This window comes from Eschrichtius robustus, chromosome 11, assembly GCF_028021215.1.
Source record: "Eschrichtius robustus isolate mEscRob2 chromosome 11, mEscRob2.pri, whole genome shotgun sequence".
Classification (NCBI taxonomy): Eukaryota; Metazoa; Chordata; class Mammalia; order Artiodactyla; family Eschrichtiidae; genus Eschrichtius; species Eschrichtius robustus.
In genome coordinates this window covers 112,029,447-112,054,634 of record NC_090834.1, presented here as the reverse complement: position 1 = coordinate 112,054,634, position 25,188 = coordinate 112,029,447, and the positions used below count along the sequence as shown (strand labels likewise).

The 25,188-nt window shown below is 60.4% G+C and overlaps 1 protein-coding gene across 1 annotated transcript in view; it reads right to left on the bottom strand.

Annotated features, from left to right (window-relative positions):
- Positions 1 to 21,904, bottom strand: part of OSBPL5 (oxysterol binding protein like 5) — a 69,191-nt gene extending 47,287 nt beyond the window's left edge. The window contains exon 1 of the mRNA XM_068555096.1: positions 21,837 to 21,904. The gene's annotated coding sequence lies outside the window, so the exon portion shown is untranslated. The remainder of the gene's footprint in view (positions 1 to 21,836) is intronic.
- Positions 21,905 to 25,188: the final 3,284 nt, after the last annotated feature.

Below are 25,188 nucleotides of genomic sequence, written 5' to 3'. Positions count from 1 at the left end.
CCATCACCCTCAGCAGAGCCACCTTTCACCCTGTCACCCCCTTGACTAACCTCCTAGGGCTCCATCCCCGGATGAAGCCTCAGACCCTCGCGCCCCTGCCCCTCCACCATGGAGCCCCCAGCGAGCTCCCGGGAGGTGGCAGCTCTCCTGCCATGCAGGCGGCCCCGGTACCAGGTCCCAAATGCCAGGCAGCTTCATGCATCCCTGCCTTTGGTCTTCCGGGTCCCTGGGCCAGCGGTGCCTCCCCGCTGCCCGACACCCCCCCCCAGACCTGGCCCCGGCCCCAGCACTCAGCTCGGCGTCACCCCCGACCCTGAGCCTTCCAGCAAGCTGGTCCTGCCCCCAGCTGCTGCTTTTTTTTTTTTTTTTTGGTATTTATTTATTTATTTGGCTGTGCCGGGTCTTGGTTGCGGCATGTGGGATCTAGTTCCCTGACCAGGGATCGAACCCGGGCCCCCTGCATTGGGAGCGCAGAATCCCAACCACTGGACCACCAGGGTTCTCGAGGGTTGCGAAGATCTGTTCTGGCTCCGGCCCAGCTCCGGCTGGGGACCCCGAGGCTGGGAAGGGCCGTGTCCCCCGGAGCCCGAGCATCCGAGGGGTGTGTTCTCGGGGGCCGACTTCTCAAGGCGCTATCACAGACTCGAGCCCCCACCCCGACCCGGCAAGAATCGAGTGTCATTTCACAGGCGAGGCCTGGGCAGGGAGGGGGCCCGGGGCTGACGGGGTCTGAATGGAACCCAGGCCTGTGGCCCTTCTGGAACGAGTGGTGGTCCATCACATGCTTTGTGTCATCACTGGAGGAAAGTCACGCCGCCCAGCGGTGCTCCCCGATGATTCGGGTGGGCTGAGGGCTGTCTGGGGAGTCCCCGCTGCCCCCCTGGGTCACGCCAGCCCCAGCAGCGTCGGCCCCAGAGCCCAGAGCAACCGATGATCATTTCTAACTGACGCTTACATTGGGGAACCCCGGACGGACATCTGGAGCTGGTGGAGGCCCCGGAGGTGAGCAGTGTGCCCTGTGGGAGGGTGGCAAGGGGTCTCTAAAGGTCTGGGGGCCCTTGCAAGGGAGGGGAGAGAAGATATAAGTGGCCACCCCAGCCTGAGAGGGGGCTGGGCTGCAGCAACATGGTGGCCGGGGCCCCCGATGGGCATGGCTGCTGGACCCGGGGACAGGGCGTCTGGCTGGTTCCCACCGTCCGGCTGATTTGGGCCCTGGGCTTCCGCTGCACTTTGGGTTATGCGTCTTCAGCAGAACCGCTGGGCCGCCGGCATGTGGTGGTGGGGAGCAGGCAGGTTTCTCCTCGGGAAGGGGGCTGATCTTGGGGTCCCTCCAAGGCCCGGGAGAGGATGGCGTTGGCCTTTGCAGGGCCTGGCACAGAGAAGCACGGACCGCGAGAGTATCAGGGGCGTGGAGCCCATAAACCGAGGGGGCCTGGCACCTCTATTGCTCATGTGTCCCCCGCGCCCCTGTTTTGCGGGGGGAGCTGAGGGTTTAGACGCGGCTCAGCTGAGGACAGAGGGGTCTTGTTGCTCCAGTGCCCCGCAAAGCCCAGGGATGAGTAAGGACCGTGCTCCTCAGAGAGGGGACGGGCATGCATGGCGGGCCGGGGCTGGGGGAGGCCAGGTGGTGGGGCGGGTCCAGGCCCCAGCTCTGCCCCCGGGGATCCTGCCCAGGCTTCAGTTTTCAGGGAGAAGGACTCCACGGGCACAGCCCTCCCCGCAGCTCCAAAGTGAGAAAAATGAGTCGCGGTCACAGGAAAGGTGGCTTCTGCGCGGACGCCGGGCGTGTGTGACCAGGTGTACGACTCGCGGGGTCCCCAGGGCACGGGGCGGGGGGGGGGTGGCGGGTGTCGTCCTGCAGCCGAGCCTCAGGCAGCCTGCTCTCGGGGCAGCTTCAGCAAAGCCTTCCTTCTCCAGTGGCAAAGGTCTGGCCAGCCTGGTCAGGCCCGCTCCAGGGGCAGGGCTGGACAGGGGCCTGGAGGGGCCCAGGTGATCCTGGCAGAGGTCCCAGGAGGAGGGGGCGCTCGGCTGCAGCCCTCGGGGTCGGATGTGTTTTACACGCTGTGTCCCCAAGGGCTGAGCACAGCTCCTGCCCCTGCTGGTCAACCTGACTTGACCTTGAGCGCTCAGGCAGGGCCAGTCACAGACCGAGGCCGGCCCAGGGTGACAGACTATGGTCTGCTGGTCGGCGGGAAGCACCCTGCTTTCAGGCTGCTCCTTTGTGCCCTGTGGGTCAGCCCAGCGGACACCCCATGAGCACACAGCCCTGAGGATGGACGGAGGGAGGGAGGGAGGGCCAGGCACACAGCCTCTTTGGAGGGTCGTTTGTGAGCGTGAATCAAAGTGTCAAGCACGAGCGTCCCTTGAGCTAATGATCCGACTTCCAGAAATTTACTATGGGGCGTAAAATCCATATAATCAATATCTGTGCCAAGAGACACGTGGGAGGATTCGCTCCGCAGGGCTATTTTCAGGAGTGAAAATACCCGTCGACAGGTAGGTGCCAAGTAAACGAAGGGATGTGGGTGCAGCGGATGCTAAACGTGGCCACGGAGACCACGCTGCGGACTCGAAAGGGATGCCGAGGAGTGGGCTGTGCCTCAGCGACTCCAGGACGCGGTGACGGAAACCGTCAACCCGCGAGTGAGCGAATCAGTCCATGCGACTTTCTCTGTCTCGTCTGCGTCTCCACGAAGAGCGCGCGCCACTTTTACTGCGGAGCACGCCCCCAGCAGAGCTGTCAGCAGCCCGAAAATAAACAAGAAGAAGCAAGAGATGCTGGGCCTGCAGGGGGACGGGAGGAGCTCTTGTCCCGGACTCGGGGAACTCGGGGGAACGTGGTCTTGCAAGGTCAGGTGGCCCGAGGGCCTTGGAGGAGCGTGGGGAGGCCTGGGGTCCCTCTTGCCCAGCTGGACCCCCTCTCTGGGAGCCAACAACCCCATGCTCCCCCCACTTGCACGGCCCCTCCACCTCCAGGCCGGAGTGGACCGGAGCCTGCTCTCCAGACGCCCACGGCCGCCCCAGCCTCACCGAGAGGCCCTCAGCTCCCAGCACCTGGCAGGGCCGGTGTCTGGCCCGGGGCCACTCCCCTGGGCTGTTCCCCCCATCCTAGCTCTTCGTTTCCTGTTCTTCACATGACCACCCCCACCCCCCAGGTCTCAGAACCTCTGCTGCGGCATCTCCTCCATTCCTGGGGGCAGGACCCCAGGTGGGGCACCCGGCTTGTCCCTGCAGCCCCAGTGCCCGGGGAGCATTCGGCAGGTAGCAGGTACTAACGGTGATGCTGCTGGGTTGGGGGAGGGGGGATGGAGGTGGGGGGGATCTGACCGAGTGGGATGTGTATACATTAGGCGCTCAGGAACCAGACTCGGCCGACTAAGGAAGTGACCTCTCCACCTCCAGAGCTGCTCCAAGGGGCCATGAACAGACTGGGGGCAGAGGGGACGCGGGGGAGCACAGCAGAGGCAGAGGCTGGGGATGCACGGCCCAGAGGCCCATCCCGGGACTCCGCCGGGCAGGGAGGAAACAGCGCCTGGAGTCTCTCCTGAGGGTCTTTGGGGAGGGTGGGCTTGACCCCTCCAGGAGTTCCTCAAGGTCACGGGGGTGTCCGGGGTGTGACCTTCCAGAACCTTCCCCACTGCCTTCTCCTCCCCAGCGCTGTGTGTGGATGGCCACGGGGCCCTGTCCTGGAAACCCCGCACAGACAGACCTGCAGGGGAACCTGGGGACACCTCCACCCTGAACACGCGCTCTGACAGCAGTTACGAAGGCAGGCGGCAAAAGAAGGAGGACGCGGTGGGGGGGTGAAGGTCAGGAGGTGAGCACGAAGCTCTATTTTAAACCCGAGTTCAGGGAGATGCGGTGCAGCGGCGCCCGTCCGGGGTCGGCTCTGGGGACAGCGGGGCGTCGAGGGAGCCTCTGTTACGCCGTCCTCTCCGCCCTCGTATTTCACATTTTCCGTGATACAGAGTCAAAAGGGAGAGGCTCAAAGCTCTCTCTTGAAAGCTTAAAGGGAGAATTTAATAAAAGCCTTGAAGCAAGAGAAGAAATTCACATAATATTAGAGTTCCATCCTCACCCCACCCCCCAAACAAGGCTCAGAGCTTAAAAGACTAAAAACAAGCCAGGTGCCTCTGAGGACATTGAAAAGGTGACAGCCAGCCGATCAGAGGCTGCACCCCGGGGAAAAGCCAGAGCGCCCTCCCCGAAACGCGGAAGGTTAGAGCCTCGAGGTGATCCAGATTCAGAGTTAGCCACGTAACACGAGCGGGAAGAAGAGCCGCGGGTCCCCAGTGCCCGCCGCTCGGTGGGCTGCAGCGTCCAGAGAGCGTGGACCCCCAGCGGCTGGGCCCCCGGCCTCGCCCACTGCAGAGCGGCCTGGGGCCCTCCAGCCCTGCCCTAGGCCTTTCAGAGGCTCCGGCCTGATGATGTGGGTCTCCCGGCTGTCCAGGGCGTATCCCCTGATTCACAACAGCCCCCCAAGATCAGCAACACCTCCCCAGAGGCCCCGAGCCGGGAACCTGGCAGAGGCTGGGGGCGGGGGCCTGGGTGCTGCCCTCAGCTCCCACCGGCCTGGGCTGGGGGTGGTCACCCCTCGGAGACCACCTCTCCAGCAGGCTGCCCTGCCGGGCGGCCTGGACGGCACTGTGACACGTGCTGGGGCAGGGGACTCTGGCAGCAAGCCTCTCGTCACTCCCCTCCCCACCACCACCGCCGCCAGGACCCCGCTCCTCGGCCCTGCCCGCTGGGTTGCCGGGTGGCCGGTCAGCCGGCTCGGAGCCCGCGCAGCCCGTACGGATGGTTCACGGCCAAACAGCACGCTTGTACCCACTTTGGTCGGGCGCGCACTGCAGCCTCTCCCAGGCTCCTGGGTTTACGTCCTCTGGGACCTCCTAGGGGGCAGCCCCACCACCAAGAGGTGAGGCCAGGCGCTGACCGGAGCCGACGGCCAGCGGGTCGGGTGGCTCGAGCCCTCGGGCATGCCTGTGTGCCCCCAAGGTGAAGGCAGCCCCCAACCCTGCTCCCTTTCTTCCTCTTTGATCATCAAAACGACCCGGCTCTCGCCGACGTGTCAACGGGCAGTCACTGCCCTGGCCGGGCGCCAGGCAGCTTGGGGTACCGCCAGCCTGGTCACTGGGCCCTGCCGCGTGCGCCCTAAGTGCCAGGTGCTGGCACACAACTGTGCGAGGTCCTTGTCTCCCTTTTCCACCCTGAGTGCTCACCCCCTGCCCCCCACACGATGACGTAGGCCTCTGAACCCGATCAGCTGCCGTTTCCCCCGCTAGTGTCACCCCAGGCTCCTGAGTGGTCCCTGCTGCCCGGGGTGCCAGCAGCCCAGGTCTGGGCAGAAGGGGCTGCAGGACCAGGGAGAGGCATGCCCAGGGCAGCTCCTACCCGCAGCCAGGCAGCCAGGAGTTGCCCTCAGGAACCAGAGTCCCAGGGCCCCAGGGAAGGAGCTGGCACTTTTTTTGCCTTCTAAGAGGCTCTTTTGAAAGAGTGTTTTTCGGTTCCCAGGTAAACACAGGTGACACAAGCACAGCTGCTCTCCCCGGGTTCACTCCCCAGGGCCTGGGACCCGCTGAGAGCCTCGCAGGAGGGGAGGAACGAGGGGCCCTTGAGCGCGAAACGAGGACCTGGCCCGGGGGTGGGCATGCCCGGTGCACCCAGGCCTGGCCGACCGCTTTAGCAGGACCCAGGGAATTGTGGGCCTGGAGGGGCTCATGTCTCAGGGGCAGGTCAGCGGCCAGGAGGCCAAGGACCACGATGTCCCACCTCCAGATGCCGGGGTCCAGCGACCTGTGCCCCGCGGGTGTGGGTGCTGTGAGAGCTCACTGGACAAACGCTGGTCCAGGGGAAGCAGGACACGTCCCATCCCTTGGCGGGGAGGTCTCCCCAGCAGTCACACCCAGCTCAGCCAGGCACCCGAGCGGTCCTTGCCTCTCCGGAGGCCCAAACGATCTCATCCGTGAAATAAGGCAGCCCCCTGACCCCGCATCCAGGATCGCTGGGAGGACAACGTGGCCACATCCGTGAGGTCACCCCTGTGTCTCCGGAGTGCCATCCCCTCTCCTTCCCACCGTTCGGTCAGTCAGAGCCCAGCTCTCAACCAGCCTCCAGGAGTCTCAGCAAGCTCCTGGCCACTGCCCACCGTGGCCACCCACTCCTGGGTGCGGCGGGTGGGATGATGGCCCCGCCCCCAAAAGGTATGTCGACATCCCAACCCCTGGGACCTGTGAAGGTGACCTTCTTTGGAAATAGGGCCTCCGCAGATGTGACCGAGTGAAGATGAGCCTGCATTGGAGCAGGGTGGGCCCTGGTCCAGTGACCGTGTCCTTATAAGAGGAGAAGAGGACACAGACACAGGAGAAGGCCAGGTGACCACAGAGGCAGAGGCTGGAGGGACGCGGCCACAAGTCCAGGGATGCCCGGCTTCCCCAGAAGCTGGGAGAGGCAGGAGGGTTCCTCCCCCAGAGTCTTCAGAAGGAGCGGGCCCTCCCCACACCTCGATTTCAGAATCTGGCTTCCAGAACCGGGAGAGAACAAGTTTCTGTCGTTTTAAAGCCGCCCCGCGTGCGGGACCTTCACGCGGCAATGAAGATCCTGCGTGCCGCAACTAGAGACCCGACGCAGCCAAATAAATAAATAAATATTTTTTTAAAAAAGCTGCCCCACGAGTGGTCCTTTGTTACAGCCGCCCCGGACACCCACACTGGGGGTTCAAGACTGGCCTGAACCAAAGGTGAGTGTGGACACTTCGAGGACGCCGCTGAGGGGACCGGGTACCCCTGGGCACTGCTGAAACTGCAGGAGAGTGACTGCTCCATGCAGCAGACTGTGCAGACCTCGAGTGAAGCTGACCTGGGCGCCTCTTCCCTGTTCCCCACCTGGGGCGCGTCCACGCCAGCCCCTGCCTTGTCTGTCCCCCACGAGAAGCGAGGCTGAGGGGGGGCACACCATCCCGGCACGAACCCAACAGAGGAAGCCGGTGTTCCCTGGAGAAGGGCCCACGACTCGGCAGATGCCAGCCCGTCCCTGGGGAGGGGTCTCCAGGCAACGCGGCGACACTGCGCTGGGCACCCTGGCGGCCCCGTCGCTGAGGTCACCTCCCAGTCTCCAAGCGGCAGGGTCTCCGTCCCACCCTGCCCACTCCTAGGAAAAAGCCAGCTCTCAAAGCCCCTCGAATCGGCCACTGAAGCCCCCTCTGCGTCCTGAGCCAGACCTGAAATAAGCACGTCACACGTTTCTAAAACGTGGGCAGACACCGGATGCAGCCAGGTGACGCAGGGGTGCATTAGTCATTCACTGGTCTCAGTGGGAAAGCGTCTCTTATTTCAGTTCTCTTTCCAGCCTCCTGACGGTGTCAAGGGAGAGAAGTCTGGGTCTTTATTGCAGCTCCATCATCGCGAATCTCTCTACTTAACAGAAGCAGGGCAGCCTCGGGCACAAAGCTACTGCAGACAAAACGAGGAGAGCGACCGATGGTACAATTTGGTGTTTCGCGCTCGCTTGTGCATTTTTATATTACCTGCTATTTATTACACGTGGGGAAGACTTTCTAACCGCAGCAACAATTTAAAGTTTCTCTTAGATACACATTTATTTAAGTAAAAATAAGTGGGTGGACTTAACCATGTTCTAAAATAACAGTATAGGTGGTTTGGGACCACAGAGGTGGAACTCGGGAAGCTGCTCTGAGGGGGCCCAACGTGGTCAGGAGGCCCCTGCGGTCCCTTCACCCAGAGCAGGGACCCGGCCTGGGTTGTCACGGGTCCCGTTCCCAGGGTTCCACCCAGAGCAGCTTCTTTTATAAGCTTCACTTATTATAAAATAAAATGTAAATACAGAAAACCACACAGACGTTCGGCTTCACGAGCTTCTCTAGACAAACACTCTGCCACCATCACCCAGGTCAGAAGCCAGCACTGCCCAGTCACCCCAGGAGCCCAGCCGGCACGAGTCCCGGCCACGGCCCCGCCGCCGGCCCTCCCAGCCCCTCACCTTCATCTTCACGATTTCATCATCCAGGGTGCATCCCGAGGGTCCAACTGTGAGTCCCCCTTCTAAGTCTCTTAATCTGCGGTCCCCCTCATTCCCTTCCTTTGCCTTTCAATAGATCTGGGGCACCCGGTGTCCGACCTGCGAGGGGCTTCTGGACTCACCAGCTGGCGGAGCAGGCAAGGCATGGACCGTCTCTGAGCCCTGGTTTCACACCCGAAGATGGCACTGCCAGGCACCTCACAGCTTGTCCTGAGTTTGAACAGAGGGGGTGCCTGCCCTATACCCCGAAATTCTGGGTTCCAGTGGGCACTTGATACCCATCGGTTACTGCTAACAACCCGGAGGGGCCCTACTGGGTTTTTTTTGTTTTTTGTTTTTTTAATTTATTTTTATTTATTTATTTTTGGCTGTGTTGGGTCTTCGTTTCTGTGCGAGGGCTTTCTCTAGTTGCGGCAAGCGGGGGCCACTCCTCATCGCGGTGTGCGGGCCTCTCACTATCGCGGCCTCTCTTGTTGCGGAGCACAGGCTCCAGACGCACAGGCTCAGTAGTTGTGGCTCACGGGCCTAGCTGCTCCGCGTCATGTGGGATCTTCCCGGACCAGGGCTCGAACCCGTGTCTCCTGCATTGGCAGGCAGATTCTCAACCACTGCGCCACCAGGGAAGCCCCCCTACTGGGTTTTGAACGAGATGCAGAGCACAGACGAAAGCAAGCCTCTCAGCAGCCGCGAAGGGAAGCATCACAGAGCATCTCGGCTACAGTTCTGCCCACGACTCCCTGACGCATCTCGGCCCTGCTTCAGCTCCTCCTCACTTTTGGTTTGCACACATTTCTAACAATCTCCTTCATCTAGTCCAGCCTAGATAAGGTTGGACTTGAAGCAGAAACAAGTTTTTTTTTTTTTTAAGAAAGGAAATAACTGGCAACCCCTCCAGCAAGAAGTTTAAGAAAAGGTGTCTGGGGCCTTTTAGCACGGGGACAAACAGCCCTGCACGAGGAAGCATCCCTCCAGGGCTTCGGTGTCCCAGCAGCGCCATCAGGTGAGCTGGCTCCAATCCCGGCCTGTCATGTACCACGGTGAGGGCGGGGGGTGACTTTGGCAGGCTTCTTCACCTCTCTGAGCCTCAGCGTTCCCATCTGTGAACTGGGGGTAGTAACAGAACGTACCACATATGGTGGGTTTTTTTTTTTTTTTAATATTTGTTTATTTATTTATTTATTTATATAGGGAAGCCCACATACGGTGGTTTTAAAGATTAAAGGAGGGCTTCCCTGGTGGCGCAGTGGTTGAGAATCTGCCTGCCGATGCAGGGGACACGGGTTCGAGCCCTGGTCTGGGAAGATCCCACATGCCGCGGAGCGACTGGGCCCGTGAGCCACAATTACTGAGCCTGCGCGTCTGGAGCTTGTGCTCCGCGACAAGAGAGGCCGCGATAGTGAGAGGCCCGCGCACCGCGATGAAGAGTGGCCCCCGCTTGCCGCAACTGGAGAGAGCCCTCGCACTGAAACGAAGACCCAACACAGCCAAAAATAAATAATAAATAAACAATAATAAACAAATAATAAAAAAAGATTAAAGGAGCTAGATCATTTCAAGAGCCTTCAACAAAATGTTAAGCATTATAAAAAATTAATCGTTGTAATGACCCAAGTCGCCAGGAAAAGGGTTAAATTATTTCTCATTTATACCTTAAGCCTGCAAGGCATCATGTGGGTAAAGCACTTGTAGAAAGATTTCCCCTGAACACGATAAGGTTTTTAAAGGTCAGGTGCTGAGCCGGGTAAGCTGCCCTGGTCAGGGAGAGGCCCCCGTGGCCTGAAGGAGCGGGCGTCCGGGGTCCATGGGCTCCACGGGGTTATTCCTGCCCAGCAGGCCAACTGGGGCCCCGCCAGAGGCCAGACGCTCCAGACCTGGCCGGGAAGGTGATGAATGGTCACGTCGGAGAGAACAGGCTTGCCGGAGATAAACAGCATGTTCCTTGTGCTTTCGAGATTTAAAAATAAACTGAAAAGCAGACACAGTTTAAAAATAATGAACAGGCAGGAGGGGAGTCATTTGCCTGTGTGTCTTTCTCCCATTATTTGTTAAACCACAGTTTAAAAACTGACCGCCAGCCCAGCCTGCAGCTCCGGTGGACGGTGTGGGGAGGCACGAGCTGGCGGGGCGCTCAGCGGGGCTGGTGGTGGCCGCACGTGGGGGAAGCCCCTCAGGGACCCACTTGGCGTGGAAGAAGTCTTTTCTCCCTTTTCTGCTGCATCTGGAGCTTCAGTAGGAAGCCCATAAGGTCAGGCCTAGCAGGTACCCCTGGGACCACCTCCTGAAACAGCACCTGCTACCAACAGCTGAGCACCTGCTCCGGAGTTCTGGGTGGAGGTCTCCACGGGCCCTACGCGGCGCCCAGCGGGCACCCATCAGGTCTGGAAACAGGGAGGGGCAGGGGACCCCTGGGAAGGACCCCCGCAAGCACTGTAGAGGACAGGGCAGGAGGGCAGACTCGGCCAGCGCTCAGGACTCCGCACACAGCTGCTGGCACAGGAAGGTCTGTGAGCGTCAGAACGAACGGCCCACTGCTGCAGCGCCCCTTGCCCACCCAGCCCGAAGGAAAGGCCACATTTGGTTTCCCAAGGGCCACCGCAGAGGGTGTCTGCTGAACTGGACAGCGGGCAATGGTGATGGGGAAGCTGATCTGGGCCTGGGACGCTGTGGCCGGGAGAGAATGGCCTGTCAGGTGGGAAGGCCAGAGGGCAGCAGGACCTGACGGCCACAGGCGTGCTGACCCTACAAACGCCCACGACTCGCCTGATTGGACTTCCTGCCCACAGGTGGAGCTCAGACCCAGGGAAGCGCAACTGGGTCTGTGTGTGTGAATCTCGTACCGTGTGGTGTGGGCCTCTGGCTCCATCCCAGGTGCACGCGCTGGAAATGCTGGCCAAGGGCGCCCGGGCAGATATAAAAGAGTCAAGATCCAAGGGCGTGAAATCTGAAAACATTTCTGCACGTTTATGGGTGTTAAAGGCTCTGATGGCCTTAAAATCCTACTCCCTGCAAACATGTGGGCCTCACAGGAAATAAAAATAGAATCGCAGCCCAGGAATCTGTTGATGAGCCCTCCCACTGTGCTGGGCGCCCAAGGTTATGGCCACCCCATTACCCACTGTCAGGGCTGAATTGTGTCCCCCAAATTCATTTGCTGGAGTCCTAACCCTCAGTCTCTCAGATGTGACTGTTTCTGGAGATGGGTCTTTAAAGAGGTGACTAAGGTGAGACGAGGTCACTAGGGTGGGTCCTAATCCCACAGGACTGGGTTCCTTATAAGAAGAGGAGGTCAGGGGACTTCCCTGGTGGTACAGTGGATAAGACTCCACGCTCCCAACGCAGGGGGCCCGGGTTCGATCCCTGGTCAGGGGACTAGATCCCACACGCATGCTGCAACTAAGAGTTCACATGCCGCAAGTAAGGAGCCCGCCTGCTGCAACTAAGGAGCCAGCGAGCCACAACTAAGACCCCGCGCAACCAAAGAAATAAATAAATAAATAAATAAATAAATAAAAAAGAGGAGATCAGGACACAGACACACACAGAAGGACGACCTTGTAAGGACACAGGGAGGAGACGGCCATCTACACACCGAGGAGAGAGGCCTCAGGAGGACCCAGCCCTGCCCACGCTTGGATCTGGGATTCCGGCCTCCAGGACTGGAGACAATGAATGTCTGTTGCTTAAGCCGCCCAGGCTATGGTGTTTATTAGAGCAGCCCTGGCTGACCTATACACGCACATAAGCAGGCCTCCCCGAGATGGACGGGTCAGCACCCTTGGGAAAAGGGGTATCTCCCTGGCCATACCTGGGGGATGGAGGAGATGACGCTTCTCTCCCAGGACGGATGCCAGGCAGAAGGGCCCAAATCCTGCCTGGGCCACTTTCCAGCTGGTGGCCGTGGACCAGAGTGGCACCCACAGGGCGGTTGCACCAGCATCACCAATGGTCTCTGCACCCAGGCCCCAGGAGGCCAGACAACCAGGCGGCAGCCCTCCGGCCAGTGATCTGCTTCTGCGTTAACAGCCACGTGGAAATACCGTGGTCTGGGACTTGGCTGCCATCTGTGCCCCATTTTTGGCATGTGGGGGTGGGGCTGTGTTTCAAGCTGGGCACCTCCCTGCTCTAGCCAGCTCCAGGCAGGACCTGCAGATCCTCAGCCAGACCCACCCTCCCCGGACCCTTGCCGTCTCAGGTTCAGCCTATTTTTTTTTTCCAGCTTAATTGAGGTATAATCAGCAAATAAAACGGTAAAATATTGAAAGTGTACATCACACTGATTTGATACACGTTCCACTGAGAAAGGATTCCTCCCACCTAGTTAATTAGCACATCTATCAGCTCACATATTTACTTTTTCTTGGTGAGAACATTTCAATTCTACTCTCCTAGTGAATTTCAATTATACGATAGAGTCGTCAACTACAGGCATCATGTTACATATAGTTCTTGTTTTTAATGAACAGAAAGTGCTGGTCGCTGAGCGACCCCTTGGGAGACCCTGGCAAACATCTTTGTTCCGCGTGCCCTTGGGAGTCGATGTTCAGCCTGCAGCCCAGGCAGAGGTGGGGAGAAAGACGTCCATCCAGTGGGATTCAAGAGGACTGACACAGCAGGCGGGTCCCCAAGGCCAGGAGAGTCGACGGACTGGCTAAGAAAGATCGTCTCAACCCCAGACAGCATGGTGAGCAGAGGAGCCCGCCCTACCAGGAGACGCAGCCCCTGCCCAGCCACCTGGGCCAGGTCCTGGGAAGAGCCCCCCACCCCACGCCGGTGCTCGGAGCTCTGTTACTTCTCGCTCACTGGATGCTCTCCTCCTCCATCTGCTCCAGGGGAAAGGCCGGCTCCCCCCACGTGTGCTGGGGCATCAGTGGCAGCCACTTGGCCACATCCAGTGGGCTGCTCACGTGCTCACCCTGGGACCCCGAGATCCCACCGCAGGCCAATATCCCAGAGAAGCACCCGTCTACGTGCCCCAGGAGACCCAACGCAGGACATGCTCCAGGGATAAGACGGAAACAACCCAACGTCCTTCGACAGAAGAGTGGAAATAAGTCCTGACTTATTTATAGAAAATAAGGATAGTGAACCAGGCATAGGCACTCGTAACTGCATGGCTCAAAAGAAGTTGCAAAAGGCTGCGTATGCGGGTTTCTGCTACTTCTCTGCGACTCCGAAGTTATGGGAAATAAGCAGGGGCGTGAAGGGAGAGCGGCAGTCGTGCGACATCTGTCAAGGAGCCAAAGGGTCCTGTATTTGTTTGGGGATTCATCCATATATAGCAAAAGCACAAAAACACGCTGGGATGTCAGCTTGGCAACCCCCAGGGGGGAGGGCGGTCAGGGGCCTGTCCTGCGCTGGAACTTTGGGCTCCCAGCCTGAAGCAAGCAGAGCCAGAGGTCAGGACCTTGATGAGGCGGGATCGGTTCTATTCTTTTCTGTGGCTTCTATGTGCAAATCTTTCCCACTCATTAATCATTAATCAAAGCTTTAATCAGTGATAAGGAGATGGTTCCTCCCTGCTGGCAGAGCCTCGGCCAGACGAGGGCCGGAGGCTGCAGCATCTCTGGGGGCCGGCTCTGGGCTTCAAACATATCCTCCTCTTGCTTCTGAGGCTGGCGCTGCCATGCCCATTTCACAGATGGGAAAACTGAGGCCTGGAGCTTAAGGGACTTGCCCAGGGCCCCCTGGCTAGTGACGTGTCCGAGTGGGGGGGACTCCCACTGAGCCCACGCTCTAACCACCACGCCACTCGGCGTCCATGTGGTCAGACGGGTGGCTCCAGAGCCCCCACGGCAGGTCAGGAGCACTTTTCCAGGGGCGCTGTTTACAGACTCGGGCATCTGGCTTAACGCACTCCCGAGACCCGACTGCCTCCGCCTAAAAACGGAACACCCAAACCAAACAAACAGAAGCAGCAGCTCACTGACTTGCCAGGAAAACAAGTGACATTTTCCCAGCAAGTGGAAGGAGGCGAGGGCTTGGCCTGGGGCTCCGCCTGGAGACCGAACCCCAGCCCGTGAGAAGAGGGCTGAGAGGACAAAGAAGTGGTGTGTCCACAACGGAACACTACTCAGCCACGAGAAAAGACGAAATCCTGCCATTTGAGACAACACGGATGGACCTCGAGGGCACTACGCTAAGTGAAACAAGTCAGACGGATAAACACGAATACTGTAGGATCTCATTCGTGTGGAATCCAAAAAACAAACAAACCAACAAACAAAAAACCCAACATGAACGAACAAAGCGAACCAAACCCAAACAAACAAGTAGATACAGAGAACAGAGCAGTGGTTGGTAGGGGGGAGAGGCACGGGGGTGCGAAATGGGTAAAGGGGATCAACAGGATGGGACCGGACGCAGACCATTTTTGGCGGTGAGCACGTTGTAGTGTATACAGAGCTCGAAATACAATGTACACATTATATACACACGTGAAACTTACATGCTGTTATAAACCAACGTTACCTCAATTTAAAAAAATCTTTAAAATATTAAATATAGTATCTTGTAGCAAAAAAAAAGAAGGGCAGATAAGGGGTGAGGTGGACCCACGCAGGGCCCACAGACAAAGTGCTGGCCAGGGCGGCGCTGGCCAGGCACCTGGTGTTCCCTGCACAACAGCTTGCTGCCGACCCCACTGTGCCCGAGGGTCAGCCCCCGAGACGGAGCCGAGGGAGGGCTTTCCAGGCAAGGGATCGGCATATGGTAAGGCACAGAGGTGCTGAGTCACATCAGGGTGAGCGCCCGGCAATCTGGGAGAGCAGAGCAGAGGGCAGGGCCCTGCCCCGAGACTGAGAAACTCTCCCCTCTGATGAGGCGAAGGAAACCCGGCGCAGCCTGGCCAGCTCTGGGCAGCTGGAAGGTTCTCCTGCAGGACGGGCCTTGGGCTGTTGCCGATGGTAGATGCCCACTGCCAGGGAGAGAAAGCTGCACGGCTGCATGCAGGGCATGGAGGGGGTCCCAATGGCCAGGCCCAGCACTGAGACTGCCCCTCGGAGGGGAACGCCTCTACCCCCCTCCCTGGGAGCCTCCAGAGCCAGCCTGCTGGCCAGCAAGGATGACCCACAGTGGCCACTGGAATGGATCAGCCACCAGGCCCTGTCCCCGGGCGGCCTCACTCTCAGGATCGCACAGTGGGGCTGAAGTCTTACATTCTGAGTCAAGGTGTCATCTTCTTGCAAACCCAAACTAACCCAGCCTCGTGGGACCGAGGGCTGGGTCTCTTCCTGGCAGCCTTTGGGGTCCTACCCTTCGGGTTCTGCCCTTCCAGGGGTCCTGCCCTTCAGGGGCGGCTGCAGTCCAGAGGCAGCATGGAGGCCTCAGAGCAGGGGCCACCTGTGCTCTGTCCCAGGAGCCCAAAGCGGAAACAGTGTGGGTGGGCTGGAGTGGGCGAGGGCTCCTTCAAAGTGGGCTGCTCTCTCTCTGCTCCAGGAGGAGGGGGCGGAGGATGCCAGAAGTGGCACCAGGTTCTACAAAGGGTTCACGCCGGGTGGCCCGTGTGGGCGGACTGCAGGGAGGCAGGGGTGAGGGACCAGCAGCAGGCAGCCGCTTTGGTGACAGGAAGTCATGTGTGGTGCCTGAGGGAGAGGGGGAGAGATTTCCAACCGTCAGTCTTGTGGCTTTCACCTTTTTTTTTTTTTTTTTGGCTGTGCTGTGTGGCTTGCAGGATCTTTGTTCCCCGAAAAGGGACTGAACTGTGGCCCCAGCAGTGAGAGCGTGGAGTCCTAACCATTGGACCGCCAGAGAATTCCTGTGGCTTTCACACTTTTAAAAATTGGTGGAAACTTTTTTCTGTATAAAACTTGCTGTGAGACGTGGATGGATCCAGAGACTGTCATACAGAGTGAAGTAAGTTAGAAAAATATTGTAAATAAACGCATATATGTGGAACCTAGAAAAATGGTACAGATGAACCGGTTTGCAGGGCAGAAATAGACACACAGATGTAGAGAACAAACGTATGGACACCAAGGGGGGAAAGTGGTGGGGTGGGATGAATTGGGAGATGGGGATTGACGTGTATACACTGATGTGTATAAAATAGATAACTAATAAGAACATGCTGTATAAAAGATAAATAAAATAAAATTCAAAAATTCAAAAAAAAAAAACACCAAAAACTGGCTGTGTAGCTTCAGGCTGTAAAACAGCTGGAAGGGCAGGTGCTGGGGACCTGAGACCTCCAGAGAACCTGGGCCTCGGGCAATGAGCTGGGCCTCTGGACGCCCCTTCCCTCCCAGCTCCTGCCCCATCACCACCTGGCTGGGGGGCACAGGAATGTGGAACACAGGATGTCAGGGATCGGGGAGCCTTACGGATGGGGAAACTGAGGCCCAGTGAGGACAGCATGGTGATCTTGCCATGTTCTGGGCTGCAGTCTCCTTGCCTCTCTAATGGGAGCTGGGTGGACCCTGTGAGCCTCTGAACCTCAGCCTCAGCTTTGTTTGGGCAGGGGAGACGAGAGGGCTCAGGTGAGAGTTTGCACTCACTCTGAAGCCAGAGAACAAAGCATCAGGACCGAGGCCCCTTTCTGTGGGTCAGTTTTTGCCCAGGAGATGGCCACATGCTAAAGGTCAGCTGGGGGCTGGAGCTCTCAGTCCTGGGGGTGGGGTTCTCACTCCACCTGAGCTCATCTTTGGGTGTTAATGTGAAGCCCCAGCTCCCCCTCCCCTCCCCAGCACCCCCAGGCCCTCCCGTGCGCCTGGCCTCGGGCCTACAAGGAGGTCTGGTTCCTAACCCACAAGGAGCTAAGCCAGAGTCACCAACACGGGGCCGATGGTCACCCGTCTCGTGACTTCTCAGGGGACTGCTGTGGGCCCGGATTACAGAGAGGGAAACAGAGCTTTAGGGGGTAGAGAAACTGCTGGCCCCAGGACTTGGGGTTAAGAATCCCTGAGCCGCTTCCTTGGCCTGGCCTCCAAATCCACCATGATCCCTGACACCATCAATCCCTGAGACCCTGGCCAGCCTCTGCACCATCCTCCAGCCCCAGGCCTGTACCAGGGCACCAGGGGCCTGCTCAGTTCAGCCAAGGCCGAGCCGGCAGAGGGGGAGGTGGGCATCCAGGCTCCCCTCGGGAACAGGGTTACGCAGAAGAGCCTGTCCTGTCGCTCTGGGGGGCTGAGTGCTGATCCAGAGAGGGCCTCGGTCAGGGCCACTGCAGAGGTGGACGCAGAGGCGTCCTGAACGGGCAGGGGCTCTGTCCACGGCCACCCCTGACCAGGTTCTCAGAGCCCTGCCCCAGATGTCACACTGGCCTTTAGGTTCCAACTGGGAGGCGTGGGGTTGCCCCCATCCCCTGTCTCCTGCGGCTGCGGTGAGGAGCCCACAAGCCCAGGGCCCATGGGAGGACCTGCAAGGGCCCCCGACCCCTGGGTGTCACCCCAAGGGCGGCTGAGGACTGACCGTGAAGCCCGCCCCACCCCGGGTCCAGAGACCCTTCTTGTCTCCGAAAGCAGCAAAGGGATAGAAACACATTCGGTAAACATGTCGGTAAATAACAAAAAGCCTGTCCCTGGTCTCTCTGACCCAGAACGTTTGGTCCTCAAGTCTGCAGACCTCAGACACAGTGCGCACTCCCCCCACCCCGGGCTGGACTTGGGTGACTCCTGAGTGGGGTGGGTGGGGATGAGGTTCATCCTACAGGGCAGGCGGTCGGCCTTCCTGTCCCAGCTGCTCACCCTCCGGACCCTCCCTCTGGCCTCCTGGGGAAGCGGGAGAGGACAGAGCCACCTGGAGCCGCCCTAGCAGCCTCGGCGAAGCCCCGGTGACAGACCCCAGGGAGACCCCCAGCCCTTTAATGCACTCTGCCGTATTCACCCCAATAGGCGGCCACCGAATCCCCCACCGCCCCATCCTCCCCACTCCTGCGCCGCCGCGCGCAGGCCTGGCCCTTTAAGCCACCTCCCCTGCGCCGCATTCACCCCAATAGGCGGGCACATCAATACCGCCCGCGTGATCCCTCCCCTTGGCGGACTGCCTTTCCTCGAGTGGAAGCCACTGAAAACGGGTTCATGGTGGCTGTGGCCAAGCCAGCCACCGCCCCTGCCCACTGTTGGCCGAGGACCGGGCAGCCTCCCTCCCTCCTGGTTCAGAAGCCTGGCCCGTCCCTGCTGGGCCATCCCCTCCCTCTGCCTTCCTGGGGATTTGCCTACTCCCGGTCTCCACCCCTCCTTGGCCTTGGATAAGGGAAAGCGACCCCCAGCTGGTCACAGGGATCAGCAGCCTTCGGGACGGGGCGGCCCCAAATCCCCTCCTCATGTGCTCATTAAGCCTGTAAAATATCCCTCTCATTGGGATAGGGGCAGCAGCTCCGTTGTGAGGCCTGGACACGCTCCTGCAGCCCTTCATCCCAGCCCGGGCCAGAGAGGGCCCGGACAGTCTAGGCCACCTCCATTCGCCCAGTGAACATCAGGCGTTCCTCCCAGGTAAGCCACTCTGCACGCTCTCACATCTATCCATCTAGGACAGAGGGCACGGGCTGGTCAGGTGTCCTGCCTGGCAATGCTGGTGAGGTCCACAGACCCGGAGCGAGATGCAGGATGGGACATCCCCGGGGCGAAGACAATTCTACAGCTTCACGTGAGCATCTGCTGTGTGCCAGGCCCGGGGGACAGAGCCCCGAGCAGACATCCAGGCAATGAGTGAAGGGTGACCCATGTGCCAACAGCGCCGCCCACTCGACTGAACAGATACAGGACGGAGATGGTTCTAGAAACGCATGGATCACGGGGCTAAGAAAATGAAACCCAGCACCTTCGAATGGAGGCTTCAGTCAGGAGCAGAGGCCAGTCTGGAGAGAAGAGTGGGTGTGAGGTGGGCTTGGGAGTTTAGCAAAGTACTGGCTCTGAGGTTTTTGACAAAGGCCCTGTGAGTCCCTTGGCGCGGGCCAACCAGGCTCATGTCCTGAGCGGTGGGGACGGTCTCTCACTGGCTGGATGACCCAGATAACCTTGGCAATTCTCTGACGGCCCTGCACCTCCCCAGGGGCCTGGCCCGGTGGTTCCGAGGCCCCTCCCAGTGGTCCTCGAGCCGCCCTCTCTGAATCCCAAGGGTCTGTGATGCTGGCGCAGGGACTCCCTTCTTGGGTATTCCTGGGGCACTTCCAGGCCGCCCCACGTCTCGGTCCTGCAGCACTTCTTAACCTTGACGGCTTATTCCCCAGCTACCTCACTGGACAGAGAGCTCTAAGCCAGAGACCTCGTGTCCCAGACCCATCCAAGCCCTGGCCTTCAATGGGGCAGGTCCTGACCACACAGCGGGTGCCCACTGCCCTCAGCACAGATGCCAATATATGCCAACTTCACACCCACGGGCACACAGGAGCCCTGGCCTGGAGCAACTGTGACGCTAAGAGGACACATAATCCGAAGTCCAAGTCCTTTGTCCTCAACCACCACGACCATCCCCTGGAGACGTTCATCTGCTCACACGGCTGGGGAGCTGGTGAAGGTTGCCGAGCCACCAAGGGCAGCCACAAACCCACGGAGAGCTCATCCCCCGTGGTAAGTTCTGTTTCCTCGACCTGCGGGTTCATGGGGCAAATCCGGCACGGACAGCAATACTCCGTTCCTTGGTGACAGCCGCGAGCGGCACGCCTGGTGACCGTCGCGAGGAACAGCACCGTCCTTCTGCGCCTCCCAACCCCTGGCCCCCGACCCCTGACAGCGCCCACCTGGGCTTCCGCCTCCTGAGAGCCGCCAGGCGGTTCCCCCGACCCGTGGACCCCACGGTGGGACCCGCACTCGACACCTCCCTTCAAGTCCAGACGACGGGGATCCTTTTGACACACACCGTGCGCCCCCGCACAGCCCCCAGTCCTGGGGTTCAGGTCTCACCCACGTAACCGTGAGCTACACTGCTTCCCAGCTGTGGCCGCACACCTGCCCCCTGAATGAATGGGAAGGGGGGCAGGCACGCTTCCATCACCTGGGGTGAGTTCTCGTCTACCTGTGCATTGTGTGTGTGTGTCTGCACGATGCATGCATGCATGCGCGCCCACACTGGCTTAAGCACAGAATCAGCAGAAAGTGCAAGTCCCCCGAACACAGCTGCCAAAGACACACCACAGTCTTCAAACCACTGGCCTGTCACGCAGTCCTTCTTCCCACCCCCAAGTGCAGCTTGTCAGATGACTATCACAGCTCGGGGAGCTTCCAGGAAGAGAGATTTCAGGAGAGAAACTGATCCCGGAACTGCTGAGCACAGTAACGACCATTCTAGGGGAGGGGCTGCAGTCGGCATTCTGGAAAGAGCCGGGAGCAAACCTCTGGGGACTTAGCTGATCCCTGGCCCAACTCAGGCCAGCCTGACCGCCGGGCCCAGGAAGGAGGGGCTTCCATCTGGCGTCCGGGAAGCACCGCCCATGGGTCCACATCTGCACAGCACCCTCCCCAGGACGAGGCCCGGACTCGAGGGCCTTTGCCTGGCCCATCTGCTTTGTCACCATCTCTAAACACAGCTGGCAAGACAGACCAGCCAGACACACTCAGTGCCTACCCTCCTGGCACCCCGGGCCCTGCCCCACACGCGTGCAAGCAGACAATGGGATTGCGGATCTGGAGCTTGAAGCCTGACGCCCCTGAACTGCCAGCTGCCTGCAAAGCCTGTCAAGTTCAAGGAGCGGCAAGGCCTCACACAGCCAAGAAAGTGGGCAAAAGCCACCCGACAAACCACTCGGCCTGCCATTGTTGAGGGGAGGGTTTCTGCTGTCGGGCCCGGATCCACCTGGTGCACACATGCCCAAGGGCATACACATCCAACCCAAAGGCTGTGCCCACGGCCCAGGCTGTGACAGCCCGGGCCTGCCTCTGGAACTGGCCTGGGGGAACATCACAGGGTGTGAAAGGTACCTTGAAGGCTCAGGCAGACAGACAGACACACATATAAAAGATCTCTGGTGTAGACAGACCCCCAAGTGGCACAAGAGCAGAAATCCAACCAGCTGCTTGGGCTGGGCCTGGCTCAGACCAAGGATGAGCGGGGGCAGAGAAGCCCACCTCCCCACGGTGGGACCTGTTCACACCCCCAGGAGCCATTCAGAATCCCAATTCCAGGGTCTTCCGACAGCACACGGCCCAGCTTGGGGGTTCCAAGTGGCAGTGGCTGGCCCCCAGGGCTGCTGACAGCCCGCTACCCCCACGTCCCACCGTCCCTTGACCCGCAGGAATCCTCAAGTGCACAGTATCCTCATGTAGCCTCATGTCCCCTGAACAATTTCCAAGGCTCCCTGTCTTAGGGGCTCAGTGGCCTAGAGATGGAGGGTCCGGGGGGTGGGTGACAGCAGAGGTCCTCCCCCTCAGCTCACGCAGCCCCTCACTCTGTGGACACAGACCAAGCCCCAAGCTGGAAGGCCAGACGCTAATCCCAGACCCCATCCAGAGCAGGTCCCCTTCCCGCAGACCCTGCCCCTTCAAGACCCCCTGGGTCTGGGCTGAGCTGGGGACACAGACCCAGCCGCCCTCCCTTCCCTCCCCGCTCCTTCAAGCCCCAAAACTGGGGAGCCCGGTTGCCCGCGCTCCAACCCGCCCGCCGCATCACCCCGGGCTCCCCGAGCGACGGGCCGGGTCAGGGCTCCCCAGCACCGGCTACCGTCGGGGTCGGCCGGGCTACGCCCCAGTCCCCGGGGTCTGCGGACTCCGGCGCGGGGCTCCCCCAGCCCCCTCAGCAGCCCCCCCCTGCGGCCCGCTGGACGCTCCCGGCCCTCTCGGCCGCGGCCTCCTCCCCGCCCCCTCCTCGGTCCCTCCCCGCCCCCTCCTCATCCCCCGCCGCCCCCTGCCCGCCAGCCGCGCTCCTACCGTGAGAAGCCGGGCGCGCTGGGCCGGGCCGGGCCGGGCCGGGCCGGGCCGGGCCGGGCGCGCGGGGGCTCAGCTGGCGGCGCGGCCCGGCTGCAGGAAATGCCAGAAGACTGATCCCACCGCGGGAGCGGAGGGAGGGAGCGGAGGAGGGAGGAGAGGAGGCGGGGAGGAGGGGCGGAGGGCGCGGCGGCCGCAAAACCCGGGCGGGATCGGCGAGCGGAGCGGGCGCGCCGGGACCCCAGTCCCTGCCTGGCGCGGCCTTGCCTCGCCGCCCTCTTCCTGGCGCGCTCTGCGGCCCCCGCGCACCGCGGCGCGCCCGGGGGTCGGACGTTCCTCCGGAAACGGGGTGAGCGAGCCGTGGTGAGTGGGGTCAGCCTCCATGGGTTAGGGGTGCGGGAGGGCACATGATCACAGATTCTTGCAGGCCTCCAGCCCACCCTAGCCAGAGTTGGGGGTGGACCCCCTCTCTTTCTCAGCCCAAGAAACTGTCACCATTTCTCTCCCAGGTGGAAGCCAGCAGAACGCAAGAGGAAACCCAGAAAGCCGAGCCCTTTGTCCTTGTCCCACGTGTGGACCCCTGCCTCACACCCATGTTTCTCACTGCACCTCTTTCTCAGGATTTTTTTTTTTTGGCCAGGAGCCCACCTTCTTGTGGATTTCCTCCTGTGTGTTCCCCTCACCCCTTCTGCCCGCAGGGACCTTTTTAGACCCCTGAAGCCTTCCTGTATAGATGAGACACTCTAATTCCGCCAAACAACCGCAGGTAGGAGCCGAGGAGGTAAGGGCTCTCCCCCAGCCCCCCGCCTGTAGGCAGGTGCCCTGGGACTCGGTCTGCAGAGCCTGCTGCGGCTTCCTCCAGCCACTGTTCCCCAGGGGCAGACCAGCAGGAGCTGGGCCCACCCACTGCCAGGCATCCCAGACCAGGTAGGGTGCGGGGACTTTTCCAAACGGAATCTGTCAGTTGCTCCCTTCCAAGGGGCAGGACTGACCCTCAGCAGAACCCCAGCACCTTATGTTGGGTGGAGAGTACCTTAAGGGCAGCCCTTGAGACTGGTGGTCAGCGGGGTGCAGCTTGACCACCAGGTGGAGCGTGGGGCCACCCAGGGAGGCCCCTTCCAGCCCCTCGAGCTGGAGCAAGCTCTGAGGGGCGCGGCTGCAGGAAGTCCTACCTTAGCTCTGCCCCAGCCAGCCGCGTGGTGGCCCCGGACCAAACTGCCCGCAGCCTCCGCATCATGCCCACCCCACTGGGCCAGGTGGTGGTTCCCCCAGGGCGTCAAAGCACCCCGGGGTTAAGGGGTGGGGTGTGCTGCCTCGGCGGCTCTGGGCTCACCCCCAGGACCGGTCCCACCCCACAGTCACCTTGCAAGGCCTTTGGATGCAGAACTGCTCAGACAAGATGCTCAGGGCCAGGGTGGGACCCCTCCGCCTCTTCAGGGGAGGGTCTGTGCAGCGCGGGGCCAACGAGACCTGCCTGGATGCCCTTTGAAGCCCCTGCACGGAGCTGGATGCGGCTGCTGGCAGCCTGGCCAACGGCTGGTTGTCAGGGCCAATCCACAGGGAATTTGAGGAAGAAAACAAAGCCTCTGTCCCCTGGGGTGGAGGTCTCAGGGCCAAAGTAGGGAAAGTTTCCAGTCACTGTTGATGCTGGCTGTTTGAAGCGAGCTTGAGTTTATGAAATGACACTGCTGAGGTCAAATGGACACGTGGCCAAGTGCAGGGATGGGACAGAAAAGGCACAGAGATGGGCAGAGCCGGGGGCTGTTGGTGATGGCTCTGGGGACGCACTGGGTGGGCTTCACCGTCTAGGAGCTGCTGGGGCTTGGGCAAGTTCGTGAAGCTCTGTGCTTAGGTTTCCTCACCTGTCAGGGGGGGCGGGGCACAAGAGCATCTCACCCTGCAGGCTGCCATGAGTCCCCGGGGTGGGAGGACGGGCTCCCCGAGTGAACCCAGGGGAAGAAGTGGCTGGCACCGTCTCTGAAGTATAGCCACTGGCTTCTCACTCGGTTCTGAATTTATGATAATTCATACGCTCTGTCTGTGAGAGGTAAGATTTTTTTTAAAGTGCCTTTGCAAATACAGAGAACTTTACTCTTTCTCAGGCGGAATACAATTAAAGTTAAGACTCTTTCCATCCAAGTCTGGAGAACGGTGGTTCTCAGCTGGGCGAGTTTTGCCTCCCCTCTGGAGGTGACATCATGTGCTGTCCGGAGACATCCTTGGTTGTCACAGCTGGGGGTCCTACTGGCATCTAGTGGGTGGAGGCCAGGGAGGCCGCTAAACACCCATCCACACCCAGGACGGTGGCCCACAGGGGGAAGGATCAGACCCCAAATGTCAGTAGTGCCGAGGCCGAGAAACCCTGCTCTAGAGTGAGTGCACTTGTCACCATTAGGGTCGCTCCTTACTTCTGGGTGGTCGGTCCTTGGGGATTGCGGGAGACCCACAGCCTCCTGTTGAGGGATCCCCCACCCTGTCCCCGATTCCACGGCAAGGGGCTCTAGACATATGGACTCGAATCCTCCCCACAGTCCCAGAGGGCAGGTCCTGACAGGCTCCATTTCACAGACGGGGAAACAGAGGCACAGAGCCGAAAGTAAGTCGTCCCCCAGCAGCCTGCTCCAGAGCTGTGCTCCAAGCCTCTGTGCTCTGCCACTCCGTTAATGAAGACCCACAGGCTCAGAGGGGAACCCCTGGGGGGCCCTGCCCCTTCTGCTGCACTGGCTGCCTCACTGGGAAGGGCGGGAAGCCAGAACACGCTGGAACACACACGCCCGTCTCAGAGAGGGCGCCTCCCGGGTGGGCTGCGGGGGCTCGGACCCCTGCAGGGCCAGCGCTGGCTGGGCCAGTCCACTGGGGTGGGGGGCCCGAGCCAGGCAGGTGCCAGGTGCTTTCACACCTGCCGAGCCAACGGAAGCAGCAGTGACTATTTCTTCCGTTTCTCAGATGAGGAAACTGAGCCCCAAGCAGTAAGGGGTGCAGCCGGATCCCTGACTCCTAGTTGGGCCCAGGGTGGCAGCAGGGCGGCCCAGGGGTTCAGCCAGCGTAGGTGAGCCTGGGCCCGCTGTCGCCTGCTGGCCCGAGGGCAAATCCATCCCAGTGGTGTGACTAGACTCTCAGGGACAACTCCAGAACATCTCAGCGCCCGGGTCTCAGTTTCCTTACCTGTGCAGCAGGGCTGAGATAACTTCCCCACGAGGGGTATGTGGAGGTCTCCAGAGCACAACAGCTAATCGTAAAAACAATCGCGGCATTTATCCATCGCTCGTCCTGTGCCGGGCACCATGTCCCCACTTTCTGCGCCTGCGGGATTGCATCCCCTCCTCCGCCTGGTGGCGGGGTCACCGTTCCCTGC